This window comes from Lygodium microphyllum, chromosome 19 (genome assembly GCF_053477565.2).
Source record: "Lygodium microphyllum isolate KBCC chromosome 19, Lygodium_microphyllum_v1.1.10, whole genome shotgun sequence".
Lineage (NCBI taxonomy): Eukaryota > Viridiplantae > Streptophyta > Polypodiopsida > Schizaeales > Lygodiaceae > Lygodium > Lygodium microphyllum.
Genome location: NC_141153.1, coordinates 112,049,887 through 112,067,735, shown reverse-complemented (window position 1 = coordinate 112,067,735; position 17,849 = coordinate 112,049,887).

The following is a 17,849-nucleotide window of genomic DNA, read 5'->3' as shown; positions in this document are numbered from 1 at the left end:
CACATGATGGTAAGGTTTTCCATGTATGAACCCCTCAAGCATATACCAAATTCAATGACTCATGCATGGAAGAGGGAGAGTGACCAAAAAATTGTTGGATTTGTTTATGTGAGATAAATGAAATATTTATTTCAAATGGTTTTGTAAGTTTGCACTTGACTTCACATTCCAAAACCCATTGTGAAATTTGTTAGGCTTCACAATATGTTAAGGTCAATCTTGCATACATGAAACCACTCCCAAAAAAGCATAGTGGGAGCTACAAATGCTTTGAAGGGGATCCACATGTTGTAACTTTTAAGGTGACAAGTTGCATCTTTTGATACTTACTAAGAATATATGAGAGCAGTTTTTAAAGCCTGGTAAAGTGTGGAAAAGAAGCAGATTAGTGCAAATTTTAGGCAGGAATTTAAAGCCAACAGAAGCGAAACCTAAAGATCTAACAACTTTAGAGACCAAGGAAGACGAAAATGCAAAATCTCATTCATTGCAGTGGTTGCGGATTTTTAGTAATTTTTAAATACCATTTTTAGTAATGGTCTTTAAAATGGTTTAATGGGATCTTTGGTTAGTCATGTGGTTGACTATTTTATCATTTGCCCCAAAAGCGACACCATGCTCAAGTTTGGGCCACTATGAGAAAGTACCCATGGAGCAACATTTGAGATTAGTAGGCCATGGGGGTTAGAGAAAACATTAGAGAGCAAAAGTGAGGCTAAGAAGGCACAGTCATCATCTAAGGATGATGACTCTTTAGATGAAAAGACTGTGATAACAATGGTTAATAAGCACACAACAATACATGACTCCGATCCGAGAATACATCCGATGCTGGTTCTTGACATACTTGGGTACCATAGTGCAATTGCTAAGATCCATAAAGCATTGGATGATGTCTATGTGTGTGGAAGACCATTGTTAACAAGAAAGGTTCTATTGGGACCTATCCTAGGTTCTAGCAAAGTGATGGTAGATGAGAATAGCCTTGCTAAAGTACCACTAGTCAATGATGGGGTAGATTCCCTATTGCATCATGTTGGACTCCCTAAACCACTCTGTGAGTTGGTAGAAATGGAAGCCCATGGAGCTAGTGACTCTTCTACACCAATAAAGGTGGAAATGGAAGAGATTAGAGACCCTGGCACACGAGTATTAAGTAAACATGAATATGAAGATTTTGATGACCTCATCTTGATCCCAAAGAAGAGGACTAAATGTCCTTCTCCTTACAGGGATCTCCTAGTGTTTCACGGGCTACTAGATGAGGATTCGATGCTACATCTGAAAGAGTATGGCCTAACTTGCCTTGCAAGTAGGCTTGATAATCTACATCAGATGCTTATACTCTCGAATACCCTAAAGGAAGAGGCCAAGAAATGGTATTGGAGCCTCCCAAGAGGGTCAATCAAATCATTCGAGGAATTATGTTATAGATTTTTGGATGAATATGAGAAGAAGGTTCCCATGATTCAGGTCTTGGGACAGCTTATGCAAACTCCGCAAGAGTTTTATACCTCTATCAAAGAGTATATGATTACCTTTGATGATGACATTCTGAAGCTTTGGCCAAGGAAAGTCAGTCAATTATCAGAAGATGTGCTTGGTGAACTCTTTGTCAGTAGCTTGGAAACAAATATGCAATTCCAAGTTAGGATGAAAAACCTTAAGTCACTGAAGGAGGCAAAGGTTCAAGCAAAAGATTATGAGAGATGTATTTAGAGATGTTGGGAGAGCTATTAGAGTTTTCCTCTCACCCTTGAAATCCATAAGGATTGGCAACATTTTCTGAATGTTAGTCATGTTGGAGGTGCAAATGACATGTATACTAGGGAGAATCCTAGCATTAACTATAATGATCTTGAGGCTCAGGAACCTTGGCATCCTAGTATAGCCAATCCCATGTTCCAAAGCAGAGTGATTAAGAAACTTACAAGTGGTCTAATTTTGAAACAAAATCATGTCAATGAGATGATGCCCCACAACATAACTGATATATGCTACCATGTGGAGGTTGTCTCAACCATTGAGAACCAGGGTAATAGGGAACCTGGGATTTACAATGGTAAAGATCCACCTAGATTTGAATCTAGTAGGAGGATTTGCTTCAAGGGAACTGATAGGAAGCAAGTGAGCCAAGATGGATCGGTCATCATGAAAGAATATCAAAATAGAAGGAGTGGTGGCAGCCAATCAAGCCATGCAAAGATTAGAAAGAGATGGGTTTGGAGGCCCAAAATCTCTAAAAGTGTGGCTAGTGTGCTGGATCACAAGCAAAGAGTTCCAGGTGGATATATTATGGTTAATTCCCAAGTGGATGAGATCAGATGCCATAATGATATATCTAGCGATGTGCACCGCTCTGGGATGCATTGTTGTGATGGGCCTAGGATTAAATCTCTGCCTAGTTTGGGTAGTAACAATGACACATTCGAAAATCCAAATAGGAAAGGGTTAAATGAGCCAAAATCTACGAATCTCTCTATAGGAGAGGCCTTTGGAAAGCTGGAACAACTAGTCTATTTGGATGATAAGACACTCAAGCCTAAGGAGGTTATTCATTCAACTAATAGCACACAAAGAGGAATAGCCCGTACCAAGGTTATATCAGTAGGAAGGCTTGGACTTGTGACTTTAGTTTAGCTTGGTTAGTTTGACAAGATATAATTTACATGCCAAGTAGACCATATTTGGTTAGAAAAAAAAGATTTATGTTAGGCCAAGAGGGTCGTTTCTTTTGTGAATTGTTATATTCCTTTAGGCCAAGAGGGCCATACATCTATTTGGTGCGGGTATGTTTAATGGTTTTTTGTTTTAGTGATTGCATCTGACAGGTTTGATGAAGTGCCTGGAGGGAACCTTTATTGCATGGGAGCTTCTTATGGCCATTTCAGGTGGCATCATTGCCTTTCCAAGTTTTTTACTTAAGCTAATAATGTCATATGTATATGTGGGGGTTTATTTTCTTTTCCTTTGTTGGGGACCAGCAATCAAGGCATGAAGTCATATGGTTTGGTTAGGTATATCCAAGGGAGATTTGAGTAGTTTTCTACCTCCTGTTAGGACATTGTCAGGCATTAAATACCTGTGATAAAGGGTAGTCCTTGTTACCCTGTCCTTCATGCTTGCTAAGCAGCTATCCTAGGAGCCCCTGGTAGTGTGAGAGGCTGTTAGAGAAGCCTGCCAAAATACCAAAGAAGAGCAAGTTCTAAATAAAACTAAAAAAATAAAAAATTACAAAGGTGTGTAAAAAGGGGTTCTAACCCCTCAATCAAAAAAGAAAAAAGAAAAAGGAAGGAAATTCATATAAACAGTTGATTATCGCATTGCAGAGGCCTGGTAGGTTCTTGGGGACGAGTCAGATTCGGGGTTCATGCCTTGTCTTCCTAGGAGTAGCAGCAGCTAGCCAAAAAAAAAATAAGGAAGGTTGGAGCAAAAATAAAAGTGAGTGAAAATAAAAGTGAGTGAAAAAAAAAAGAATTAAGTGTTACCTCGTGAGAGCTTGGTAGGTTCTTGGGTACCGAGTCAGGACTTGAGGCCAAAGCCCTGTTCTCCTTGGGTCACTCTATGCTCAACTCCCTCCTTTTTACACACCCAAGTATGGAAACCTTGGGAGGAAAATTTGTTACAAGAAAAAGATGATGCCAAGGCTATAGGAGTCCTCACCTAGTAGGAGGTCCCAGTCCAGTTGTCCTAAGTTAGATAGGTAGTTCAAACCACCACTAGGATGACTTCTTTGATAGGTTTTTTAGCCAGCCCGTGTTAGAACAATTGGTTATCAACTCACTATGGAGTTTTGTCAGATTATGCTGGGCCTATCCCTTGTGGATTTTCATGCCTTGATTTTGTCAGGGGATAGGGTGATAGCAAATTTTAGGCGGGAATATAAAGTCGACGAAAGCAAAACCTAAAGAACTGAAAATTTTAGAGACCAAGGAAGACAGAAATGCAAAACTTCAACCATCGCAGTGGTTGTAGTTTTTTAGTAATTTTTTTGACTCTCCGATTGAAGGGAGATATCTCCCCAACTATTCAGGATGTCGAGCTAGTCAAGTAGGATTTTTCACAACTCAATTTGGGCCTCAGACGATCGATATGCGAAGCCAGATGCAATTCGAAGGTCAAAAGGGCCAAGAAATTTTAAAATTTGGGCATGCCTTTTTGGAGGGGCCAAAGGCCCCTAAAAATCATGATTTGGGGGGGCGCGGGTACCATTTCAAAACGGTGCCATCCAAAATGTGCCCCCCCTTCTCGGCAATGAATTTGGTGGGAGAGGCAATTGAAGGCTGCAAAGAAGCCGTAGAACAAAGATCAGCAACGATAATCTTCAATTTTTTGCTCTCCGACACCATCTTCAAAATCGTACAATGGCTACTTGATCAGAAAGCTATAATTCTAGTCTTTCTCTCTCCTCCCTCCTCTTGAGGATTGTTCACACGTATGGATCTATGCAAGAAAGGGAAGGAGTTGGATTCGAGATGCTGATGAAATAATGGTCTTGGAGTGGAGGAGATTGTAGATCAGAGTTGGAGAGAGTGTCAATGGCAGAAAATTAAGCATCATCGGCCTCCCAACCATTAATTAAGTGCCTCCAAAACCCGATTTCTATGTGTTAGCACTCATTTCATTCATTTAAAATTGTTTGTAAATGGATTCCTTTGATTGAAAATCCTGAAATTTATCAAAAATATTGAAGGAAACCAAAAAAATTAGTCATTTGATAATTTACATCAAAACACTCAAAACCTACAATTATCTGATTTTCATGAAAATGATAAATTTTGGGGGTTTTGTCGTGATTTTGGGGTTCATATGGAGTAGTAATGAATATTAAATCAATGTTAAATAATTGTGATCTATCTCAACTCACAAATCATAAATATCAAAATTTTTATTTAAATAAATGAAGAAAAATAGTAAAAAATTTTAAAAATATTTTTAACGCTAGAAAATGAAGGGAAAATATGCTTTAAGTTTGTGAATATATGGTATGGTTGTAGCATGAGGGATAAGTCTCAATTCAGCTATGTCTTCATGTTAAAGTCCATTTTAATTGGTTTTTACAAGAAAAACACATGAAAAATCCACTCTTTACACCTATTAATGATGCACAACCTAAACGATAGGGGAAAGAGGGATTTTGATACTGATTAGTTGCTATGAACATATGAAATTTTGATCTATTTTTTTGTGCATACCATATAGGACGTTTATAAATTAAGTTAAAAGGGGTTAAGCAGTACGAGGATGCTCGTCGAGACTGACCCTTAGCAAAGAAGCATGACATATAGATTAGAATCATTTTAAAAAAAATTATTACACTTCACAATGCTGATTTATAAAATGTTTGAGCACTATGGCATTCACAATTACACTGCACATATCACATGGTAACTCCTGGATGCATTGCAATTGGTTTCTTTCATATGACCCATGCTGAGTTGTGAAATACCTAAGCTGTAGGTTTAGGCATTTGGGTTCTTTGGGAATCTATTAAGTGAGGAAATATCTTATCTCCTGGATCACTTTAAGTAAGAGTGGATCTTGTTATATCTATATTATTTGTGTTAGCGGCACATCGAGGGGCCAATCCCCTCGCTGTAGGAGAGCTGCAATGGGGCCACGGCATTCAGCCAGAGGGGTACCTCCTCTCTCCCCTTTGAATCTCTCACTCCTCTTCTGCTCTAAACCCCGGTGGTAGACCTTCGACCCCCAACACGACGACAGTGGTGAACCTGACGTGAAGGTCGGCTGCAGAAGAGAAAGCACAATGGGAGAATCATCAAGTTCAGGAGGAGATGCCTTGCAGCAGTTGGTTCCTCTGATGCAAGAGAACCAACAACAACAATTGCAATTTCAGCAGATGCAACTGCAGCAACAATGGAGGCAAGATAAAGAGCGGAATGATGTTGCTGCCATTAAAGCAGTTGGGCAGGAGCTCAAGCAATTTAATGGGCAAAATGTGTCCTCTTTTATCCTCCTCTATACTGACAAGATGGTCTTCTTTGGGGTCCCTCATCATGCTTGGAGCCAATACTTTGCTCGTTTGGCCGTGCATGGCCTCCAAGACCGGATTCATGGTCTTTTCCAGAAAGATGCGGGATGGTCTGCATTCAAGAAGGCTCTTCGAGAAGAATTCTTTCTTGAAGATTATGGCCTCATGATGAAGAAAATCTTCACTGAATGGGTTGAAAGGCCCAATAAGGGACTAGCTGCCACTACTCTTTACCACAAATTCGAAAGCAAATTTGCTCAGCTAGATCCTGATGATCAGGAGAGTATGGAAAGCCATAAGATTGAATTGTTCCTGAAGGCTGCGGATCCTCTTCTTCAAGAGAAGCTGACTGATCGACTTGAAGATCCTGACTCTGAGACGGGATTGAAGACTGCTTGGGGTGATGTCACTAAAGCAGTTAATATGATTGCTCGGAGAGAGCGGATGCACCTAAGGTGGGGTTCTACCTCTACACCATCTGAGTCCATAAAAGAGCCTATTCCTGTATCTCGACCTTCTGTTTCTATGGCCGAGCAACCAAGAAATCCTGCTATTCCACCTCCAAAGAAGGATGTCATGGACGAGCTGATCAAGAGCATGTGGGATCTCCATCTTAATCTAACGGAGATTAATTCCAAGGTGGAAAGGCTTGATGTGAAAGTGGAAGAAAGAGGACGGACAACTGCCCAAAGACCCATACGAGAAGGCTTCAAAAGACGTTGTATCTGGTGTGACAGCCTACAGTATGATAAGAGGGAGTGCAGTGCATTCCGTGAAGCTGACACGTAAAAATTAGTTTTTTGGAAGGATGGTAAAATTCATGCAATCGAAACTGGGCTTCCTCTTGAGCCAAATTTCGGTAACGGTGGCATGAAGAAAAGACTGGAGGATTTGGCAACAAGAACAGCCTATGCAGCTGTTGATGCAGCTATCTATGGGCTGCAAATTGAGCCAACCAATGAGATTGTTAAAGCATGTAAAGCTGATGTAAAATCTAAAGTGTGGGTGCAGGCCTTAAATTGCATGGAGTGATGCAAGGCATCCAAAGATGATTTGACTACTGCCAGTCAATGCATCCGAGGAAGAACCGGATGGACTGAGCCGGTTGATTCATTTTCAGCTTTCGCTCAGTTGGCTGAAATAAATAATCAAGAAGCTGTGGTAGAAGAAAAGAGAAGAAGAGAAGAAGATGTTGCTGGTCCCTCCTCTTCAGGGCCAACCAAACGTGTGACAAGAAGTAAACCGGATCAGCAGAAGGCTGCTGAAAATCCACCATCACCGCCAGGGCATGATATGGAAGATGCCCCACAAGCAAAGAAGACGGAAGGAAAGAGAAAAAACAAACATCCCGGCTACAAGCTGCAGTCTAACATAGAGACTGTGCGGATCTCAAGCGGATCCTAGAAGAAAGAATTCTTGGAAGCAAAATTGGGTGAAATTCTCAGAATTGCAAAACAAGGATTTCATGATGTAATAATTGATGTAATTAAACGGAAAAGACAATATGTTGGTGAAGAAACTAAAGAATCTGTGCATGCTTTTTTGCAAGCTCTTCATGTGTATTTGCAGGATGAAGAGAAGCTGAATACTCAAGGGATTCGATTGGAGGCAATCAAAGAATTGATTGCAGCCATAGAAGCCAAAGATGAAGACATCTATGAAGCTGAAATTGAAGAAGCTATTGCAGAGAATGTTATGGTGGGGTCTTCTTAATCCAAAGAGCAGCCCATGCATAAGAAAGAAGCTCGTCTTCACAACATGCAAGAAGAGATTGATGCTCATTTTATTCCAAGTAGTCACTACTCCCGTACCCATTGGGCAAGGGCGACTACCGAAACCGTTGTCAAGATTAGAGAAAGAGAGACTCCATGCATTGCCCTTATAGACCATGGTTCGAAGATCAACGTCATGTCAAGAAGTCTCTATGAGAATGGCAGATGTTCCATAGATGTGGACCCGATATGGCGCATGAGAGCAGCCAATAATTCTTCTGGCGATCTCTATGCAACATGTCCTTATGTACATGTTACTATTGGTGATGTAAAAGATGAATTTCATTTCTTTGTTCAAGATTCTTGTAGCTATCCTATCATTCTTGGTCAACCTTTTATTTCTGAGTCTCGTTTGGAGACAAAGGCCCTTGATGATGGTTCATCTTATGCTCAGATAAGAAGTAAGGTTAATGTCAAAGCTATCCAATTTCTGACTGTTTGTGTAAATCATCACCGGAATAGAGATCGATTGAGAGATCATCCTGTGCCTCCTAATGCCCGAGAATTTAAGGGTTTTCGGGCTGCACTGCTGTAAGTGGAGGCTATGGCAGTGCTTCATGTAATAAAAATTTTCCTCCACATGTAAAGGGGGCTATGTCAAAGGCTGATTTGCATATATTTACAGCCAACAGTGTGGGTTGTTATAAACAATTTTCAGCCATCAATAGAGCTGAAAAAAAGCATTTATGTCATGTGAAACGGGAGCTGAAGCAAGTTGATGCTTTGGCTGAAAATGAAGAAATTTCAAGACTATTTTATGGGATGATTTATAATGATACATTGGCTGAAATACATGCAGTTGTTCATGCAGAAAATCAGGTTGAAATCAGTCCATACAGGTATGCACATTGGATATTTATGACATAATTTAAGAATTTGCTAATCATGAAGCTTTTGGACAGCCAGACCGGGATGAGGCAAGAGTGGAAATGAAGTACAAGACAGTTGACAAGAAGGTCAAGCCGGTGGCAACTCCACTACCTCCCGAAAGTGAGGGACTGACTGAAAGGGCATCCAAACAGCCAAGTCTTCGTGACCCCAAAGATATTGGTCACCAATTTACAGTTGAAAGCTTACGGGAGCTAAAAATTGGTGAAGACTCTTTTCTCTTGCCAGCTGAAAAGCAATCTTTTATACAAATATTAAAGAAACATGGAAAAGCTTTTTCATTTCAACATCATGAAATTGGCATGCGAATATTGGAGCCATCTTCAGCTCCGTATTCTAACCGATGGTTTACCGTGCCTAAGAAGAATGGATCTTTGCGATTCATTCAAGATTTACAGCCTGTCAATAAAGTCACTATTAGAAATGTTGGTTCGGGTCCAATTGTTGATGAATTTGCTGACGCTTTTGCAGGTAGAGCAATTTATTCCATGGGTGATTTATATTCCGGCTATGACCAATTTCAGCTTTTTTTGGAAAGCCGAGACATTACCACAATGAAAACGGCTCTTGGTTTAGTCCGCATGTGTACTCTACCCCAAGGAGCTACAAATTCAGTGGCTCACATGATGAATGCCATGCACAAAGTACTGAGAGATTATATTCCCCAACTTACTCTTCCTTTCCTTGATGATGTACCGATCAAAGGATGTGAAATTCATGAGAAGAATGAAGAGCTCAATGAGCTTGGATGCCTCAAGTTTGTTTTTGATCATATTAATGATTGTGCTCAAATCTTGTCTAAACTGGAAGAAGTCCATCTTACTCTTTCAGGAGCTAAATCTATTTTTGGAGTTGAAGAAGTTCTTGTGGTTGGGCATATGTGTGGCCCATATGGCCGAAAGCCTCCTCCAATCAAGATTGATGCTATCAGCAAAATGTGGGAAATATGCACAAATGTTTCGGAGGTGAGAAGATTTCTTGGAGCATGTGTTTTCTATCTTATTTGGATCCCACACTTCGCTCATGTTGCTGAAAATCTTTATCAACTGTTAAGAAAAGGCCAAAGGTTTATGTGGGAAAAAGAGCATACTCAAGCTATTCAGAAATTGAAGAAATTGTTGATTTCAACCCCCACCTTGAAGAGGGCTGATTACTCTAATGGACAGCCTATCATACTCACAGTAGACACAAGTCCTATTGGGATAGGATGGGCTGTTGGTCAAGATGATCTTAAGGGCAACAGGTATGCAATCCACTTTGGAGTGAAGGTTCTTAATGAACGTCAAAGAAGGTATGCTCAAATTAAAAGAGAACTTTGGGGAGTTGTAACTGCATTGAAGTGTGATCGGGAGTACTTCATGGGTGCACATGTAGTAGTTGAAACAGATTGTCTTCCACTCTTGGGCATGATTGCCAACTGTTCCACTCCCAACATAGCTATGCTAAGATGGATAGCCTATATTAAATCCTTAAATCCTGATTTGAAACATATTACAAGAAGAGATAATCCAGTTTGCTGACATGCTTTCGCGTGCCAAATATAAAGATGAAAAAGAGATGATGGATGAGGAAGTAACAGAGTCTATATTTGCTGAAAATGATGCTGTAATTGCAGGTTCAAATCAGAAAACAGCATGTACATCTATTCTTAATGATGGTATAGCTGTCATAAATGCAGGTACATCAATAATTACAGCAAGTACAGCAGGTACTGCTGCTGTAACAAAATTTACAGCAGCAAAGAATGAAGAAGCAACCATGGAAAGACGGTGGGCAGCTGAAAGACAGCATGCTCAATGCTTTGTTTTAGTTTGTTCTCATTTTATGGAAGAATATTATACAGATGATTGGCTAAAAATTGGCCAATACTTGAGCACTATGACGAAGAAGGAAGATTGGACTAATGAAGAGTTCAAGAGAATCAGGAGAAAGGCTTATGGCTTCTTTCTCAAAGACGGCTACCTTTGGAGGCATGCGAAGAAGAAAGGAGGAGCGCCTATTCGTGTCTTAGGAGACAAGAAGACTCAAAGACAGGTCATGCAAGAATTTCATGAAAGCCTATTGGCTAGTTATAAAGGCATATGGGGCACTTTTGCCAAAATAAAAGAGAAATTTTGGTGGGAAAACATGTATAAAGACATTGAGCATTTTGTTGAAACTTGTCATGTTTGTCAAATGTACTCTATGGTTAAGCATAGAGATGGGCTTCAGCCTACCTTTCCTTTATCTATTCATTACAGATGGGTTATTGATTTAGTAACCATGCCTATAGGAATTTGGAACATGAGATATCTAGTGCTTGCTAGAGAAGATCTCACAAATCAGGTGGAAGGAAAAGCTTTGACAACAAAGACCACTCAAGCTATTTGTAGATTTTTACTTGAAGAAGTGTTTTGCAAGTATGGCTATATTGCCAAAGTAACTGCTGATAGAGGAGAATTGGATGCCGATGAGACTCACAATTTCTTTGCTCAATTGGGAATCAAGCTATCTCTTACATCAGCCTACAATCCTGAAGGCAATGGTAAGAGTGAAAGAGGTCATCAACCGATTCTCAAAGCTTGCTCACTGAAACACCTCTGCATGTAGAAGAACCGAGACTTCCTCTTTTTCTTTTGTGGCTTGGGAGGCTCACTGGCTCCAGCAGAAGTAGGCTCGGCTGCAATTGGAGGGGATGAATCCTTCACAGGGGAAGTCTCACCCTTTGCTTCTTCAACTTCAGGAGAAGAAACATTCTCTGCACTGGAATGCTTTAACTCCATGGAAGATGCCAGGCCAACACCTGGTGTAGGGGGGATCTCTGTGGTAAAATGCTCTGGGGTCTCTGATGGCCCAGCCTCAACAATATTTGAAGAGAGTTCCTCCTCAAATTTATCAAATTGTAGCTTCCTTCTACCCCCACTGTCCTTCCTATCTACATAAACTTTTCTTGTAGTTTGCCTTGTCCTTCTAGAAAATCTGACAAGAGGGCAGCAGGCACGATACGGCGCGAGGAGGAACAAATGAACAAGACGTATGTTAGCGTTCGCACCATATCGGAGATGAGGACAGCGCGAGAAGAAAGCCCAATATGATGCGAGATGGCAATTAGGTAGACCACCAAAGGACGCCCTCGCTCCGTATTGAACAAGCATCCACAAAGACGCCACGGGTAGCAAGGAGAAAGGCCACGAAACAGCGCAAAATGAGGAAACCTAGGTAGACGTTTTTTGACCTTCGCTCCGTATCGAACACACAACCACGAAGCGGCGCGAAATAAGGAAATCGGGAAAGAGGCAGGAGCACCCTCGCTCTGTATCGGGCGACGGGAACCGATACGATGCGACAGGACAGGGACGCAATAGGCGCAGCACTGGGATCGCTCCGTATCGGGCAAGCACGGTACGAGAGCTCGAGAGAATATAAAGTTTACATGTAAGCAAAAGGGTCCCTAATATACCCTCGTCAACCATGCCACGTGTCAGGCACGTGTCTCGCATTGATTGTGCCATGTGTCTGCCTAACGTCTATATGCCACGTGTCGACTAATGATCGGTCCACGTGTTTGCCATGTGTTTGTCGGCCACGTGTCGCCCAATGGCTAGTGCCACGTGTCGGTGCCCAATGGCTAGTGCCATGTGGCATTATTGCACTCCCTACATAAGGAGGTGTCGGTCATCTATACGGCTTTTTCGGCTGCCTTTGCAGACTTCTCATTATTCTCCCGATACGGTGCGAGAGCGAGTGTTCATGTTTTTCGCTTTTGCCTACTCGCATCATTTCGGGCTTAGCTATTCTTGTCTTGCTTCGGTGGGGCATTCGTTTCCAGACTCCTAACCCGATACTGCGCGAGGGCGAGTGATCGTTGATTCGGGTTTTACCTTATCGCGTCGTTTCGGGCGCAGCCCTTTGCTTTCAGAGATTCTGGTTTGCATTCCCGATACGATGCGAGTACGAACATCCGTGTTTAGCATTTGAGTCTCATCGCGCCGTATCAAGCAAGCGTTGGAAATATGTCTGAACCTACAGATTTTCTGGGCTCCAAGGTTCTGCCAGGGATTGGGAAAGGAGAAGGCTTTCTAGAGGCTCAAGGGCTTCAACGTGTGATGAGCCTATGCATTTTGTTTCTTCCCCATGCTCTGCCACCAGTGTCAAAATGCCAAGCACATCTCCAGGGAAGGGAAAGTATGCAATGAGAGTTCTTGGAGTATCAGAGCTTACTGATGTCACTCCATCAGAGAGGCTTCTTGACTTTATCCTTCAAAATGGCATGGATCTCTCTTTCTATGGAGTTGTTAAGAATGTCTTTAATCTTGATTGGGACCTTGACAGTGTTTTGCAATATTGTAAAAAATATTTTTTGGAGGACTTTTTGGAGTTTGAAAGTCTAGCAGGTCCTGCTATTGAAGTTGATACAAAGGAATATGTCCATGTTCCCATTGGGTCAACAGGCAATGAAAAGTCAGTGTTTACTAAGAGGTGTGGTGCCCACTCTCTGGACAGGTTTTATGCAAGAGACATATTGTGCTCCACTCATTCCACGAACTACAAGATTATGTCAAAGTCTGCTGCTTTTATTGTTTTCACCCTTGTCAAATATCCTCTGAAAGCTGATGAGCAACAATTGGAAGGAGCAAAGTCTGCTAGCTTTTGTATGTTAGATGACCTGGCAGATGAAAAGGAAACAGAGGAGGTTGTAGATGTAGATTTTCAGGCTTCTATTGCTGAGAAGTTGGATGTTGCTCACTTCAAAGCTGAGACCATCATTGAGAAGAGCCAAGGAAATGCAAACCCTGCAAACTGATAAGAGTTCTCACTATACTATTCCTTCTCTACCATCTATACCTTTCAAGGAGAAGGAGTACATTTTACTGTCAGATATTCAAAAACTTTTCAATCTTAGGGAAGATTATTGTCTAGCCATTATTGCAGAGGCTTCTGATGCTACAAATGGGATAGTTGACACAGAGAATGAATCAAATGAAGAGATACTCAAACTTGATAAAGAAACTGTAGATGATAAGTTGATTGATGCTGGTGAGGCCCTCTCTCTTTGTTTTGAAAAGGCAAAATATGCTGAGAAAGAGTTGAGTATTATTGATGAGGAGTTCGATCGCATGCAAAGCCAACTTGGGATTTCCAATTTTGGAAGAGAGGAGTCTAAATACGTTAAAGAATTGATAAACACCAATGAGACATCATCATCAATAAATTTATGGAATCCAGTTAAATTGGAGTACGATGAAAACCAAGTGGTAAGATTATTTTGAATTTACTTTTACACATTGGTAGGTTTGGGTTTCACGCTCATTTGGTATGGGTGTTATTTGCAGTTGGAGATTGCTAATTCAAATAACTTCTTGGGACGTGGCAAAGGATCGAGAGCTAGTGGTAGTACATTGAAAGACATTGCACTCGGCCACTACTTGGCTAGGATTGACCCTAATTCCTTTTTAGTACTTCATAGTAGTTTCTTAGAGGATGCAGCATGGCCCATACTTTGTATTAAAGCTCTTACAAGGCTTCTAGGTTTCTCAGGATTACAATATAATGCCCACAAAGTAATCTTTCTGGAAAAGACTGCAATTAGGATTTTTGGCTACGGTCTAGGTTACTCTGCTTCTAGAGCATGATACTTTTTGGTGTTCACATCCTACGCCTTGGCTGCAAACTGAACTGATGTAAAATCTATAGCTGGCTACAAGAGAAGAAAGTTTCTACATTATAGAGGAAAGATTCCTGAGGAGGAAGAGAATGTGAGAATTTTGGAAAGCTAGCTTTGTATATATTCTATCTTATATATAAAAGTGTGACTGCTCATGTGTCATTGCCATCTTTTATCTGCATTCTTTGAAGTTATCGTCGAAAAAACCAATTGAATAGCTCCTCCAAAGCATTGCTTTTTGTAACTCCTCCCCCATGCCTTGTGCTTCGAAAATAACTTATGCGTGCTTGATAGTGGGATTTTTCCATGCCTTGGCTACTATAAGTTGCTAAGGGGCCATGCTCCTCCACAAAGTAAGGCCCATGAATATGAAGAATATGCTGCAATACAAAGTAACACTTATTTTATACTAATCGAAAAACCTATCAAAATAAACCCATATTAAATAATTGTTACTTTACCAGATAAAAAGTGATATCTTTTTCTCCCCATGCCTCTTTTATCGCCTGAACAAGATTTGTGATTGATCTTTTGAACTCTTCCGCATATGTATATGTTGTCTTATGTTGCCTGAGGAGTTTCAGAAAAACATCAAGGTGTATCCAAACCTCCATTCTAAGAAACGCAAGCCTCGGCGTGCTTGCAACATTTGTTGTGATCTCACATAGCTCTCTCCAACACTCCCAAGCCGCATTCACTTGCTTTTCTGAATGGTTTCCTAAGAATCATCTAGCTTTTGAGCCTCCCATAGAGACATCGGCCAAGATATCTCTTGTTTTTCCTGAAAGTATTGGATCCTTTCTCAAGTGAACTTGGCCTCCATGAAATCCCATTTTCGATAGTAATGCCTCGCATTTATCAATACACTCATCTAATAAAGATAATGGCTTAATGGAATATGCGTAGTCAAGATGCAACCTGAGAAGCTTATCGATTATTCTAATCTCTGCACATGCAAAGTACAAATATGAACATTCTTAAGAGAGATTGAAAGAATGGGATCTCAGATGTCTTCTATGTTTTTAAATTTACTCAAATCTATAGAGTCTCTATTTGGGGCTCTTCTTACTGGTCGCAAACTACTCCAATCTTTGGATCCAACACTTTCCATGCAATAAATGCAAGGATATTTTGCATTTGCACCATTACATTTGCATTTGCACCATTACATATTCCAAGCATACATTTGATAGTTTTTAAATCAGCACTCATATGCCATTCCACATTAAAATTACCAACCCCATCAACTACCAACATTTCGCCTTCACTTTGAGACTTAATGATATTTGGAATACTTGTATGGTTGAACAACCATTTCAACGTTTGATGATTTTCAATTGGCACCTGGGCTGCACCAATCCACCAAATCTCCATCTCGAATTGGATCTTATGCAATGGAGCTTGGCCCTCACCATTGCTATGGTCCAATGCCATGTTCATGAGGCAAATGCTAATTCTTTCCATCTTCTGTCCCTTTTGAATCTGTGCTTCATCCAACTTCAAGGCAAACTTTAGAACGCCATAACTTTCTTCTACTGTGATTTTATACATGTGAACCATTGCAATTTGCACCTTTTTTAGATCAACCCCTATATTTTTAAACGCATTATAATCAAAAATTGCCTTTTTTTTGTTTTTCATAGGACATAGACCTTTCAATGTGAATGTAATCTCCAAAAACATGTGGAATCTTGTGATTCATGTCAATTCTTGCAGTCGAAACTGCAAGGGCTCGGGGCAATCCAAATACAGTTACCCTATTGCGTCTAAGATTTTTAAACCATAATCCAGAGATAGCACGATAACCTTTCCGACTTATATCCACAATATCACACGTCTCTACAATTTCATTTGCTTTCACCATGCCTTTTAAGTCCTTCACTAACTCTTTGAGAGTTGGACATCTCAAATCCGCATTTTCGAGTGACTTAAGAATCCTCAAAATATCTTTCTTATTCATGGTTTCCTTTAAAAGTTCAATTCTTTCCTCATTCTCTCGGATATTGATGCCTAATATGTTAGAGACATATTTCTTTGTAAGATTTAGTCTCCTTTTCTTTGCTCTCTCACACAAGTTGGTTATATTTTTTAATGGTCTCTTCCTCTCTCTAAATCCTACTGGAGTTTCTCTCAAGCGTGTTAGCTTATCCTGCAATGACTTGTTAACATTTTTCAAAACATCAATCTGACTTGTCAACTCTAAAATATTTGTTTGTGCAGTTTCTAGTGCTTTTTTCATTTCGTGCATTTGAGCTATATATGTGTAAGATGTAGAGTATAACCTCATACAGTAGCCAAGCATCCCATTGTAACCTTCTCCAACATATCTTATATAGTCATGGACATTGAAAAAAGGAGGTGGTTTACCTGTAGAAGGATCCATGGGATAAATATTTCCGTCCACCCACAAATCTATATGCTTCATTCCTTGTGTTCGCAACCTGTTGGCTTTGATCTCATCTATCAATACTCGATGATGTATACTTCTCTAAGATGTGTAAATCGGATCTAGCTGAACAATTAGCTTGTATTTACGTGTGCTTGCGCCTGTGTTATTTGAAGAGGTATTGCTAGACATTTTAGCAAATGAACCGAGCAAGAATCTCACAGTGATAGGAAGCAAGTGCAACAAAAAGAATGGTGAAAGAGAATATTGTGTAGAAAGAAAACGCGGGAGCAAACAAATGCGATTTTCGTGCAAAAATCTCGAAAATGCAAAATCTCTCGAGTTCCAAGATAAAAACGGCCGAAAAGGTGACCCCTGACCTGGATTAAAAGATGAGGGCAATTAATGGCCAACCTCTTCAATGAACCAAATATTCTCTCATTAATCACATCTGGACAACCAAATTTAGAGGTTTTATTCTTCCTAAACCTCAACTAATTAGCAACTTAATCACTTTCTTACAAGTGCCATTTTTTAAGCGTTTTTGGCCCTAATGAGCATGCAAACACAGAGCAAACTGAAGAAAAAGAGGAGATACAAACAAAGAAGGTGAGGGTCCTTTTTGCTCCATCCATTTGGTATCACGAAAATGAGTTGTATGACAGTCCATAAAAGAGAAAAACAGAGATAAAGTATTCAGCCTGCTCTTATGAGCGTCTTCTTCCATTCTCTTACCATATTCATGTACCATTGAAGCCCTTCTTGTGCCCAAGTACTTGAGTGACTTGGGGCAAGTCAAGAGGTGATTTTTGCCAATGTATGGGCTGAATAGGCTCTCCCAAAAACTGTCATAAACAGGGCAGCCATTAAAACTCTTTCATTTGAAGGGGTTTCTTAAAATCTAATCACTTCCTTGTGTAGACAATGCTCCCAAAACAATAGGGCATTGGTTGAGATTGTAATGAGAGACTTTCCCATGAGTTTGTATACATTTTTGAGTCAAGTTTGAGGGTTGGAAATTACTATTTTAATGCAGGGTTGAAGTACATTTGTGGTTCTATTGATGCATTTTTATCATCCTTTGGACTCTATGTCAGTTGTAATGAGTTCTATCTCTCTATACCTTGTATCTTGAAGTCTCAATACATGTATCTCCATGAAATGGAG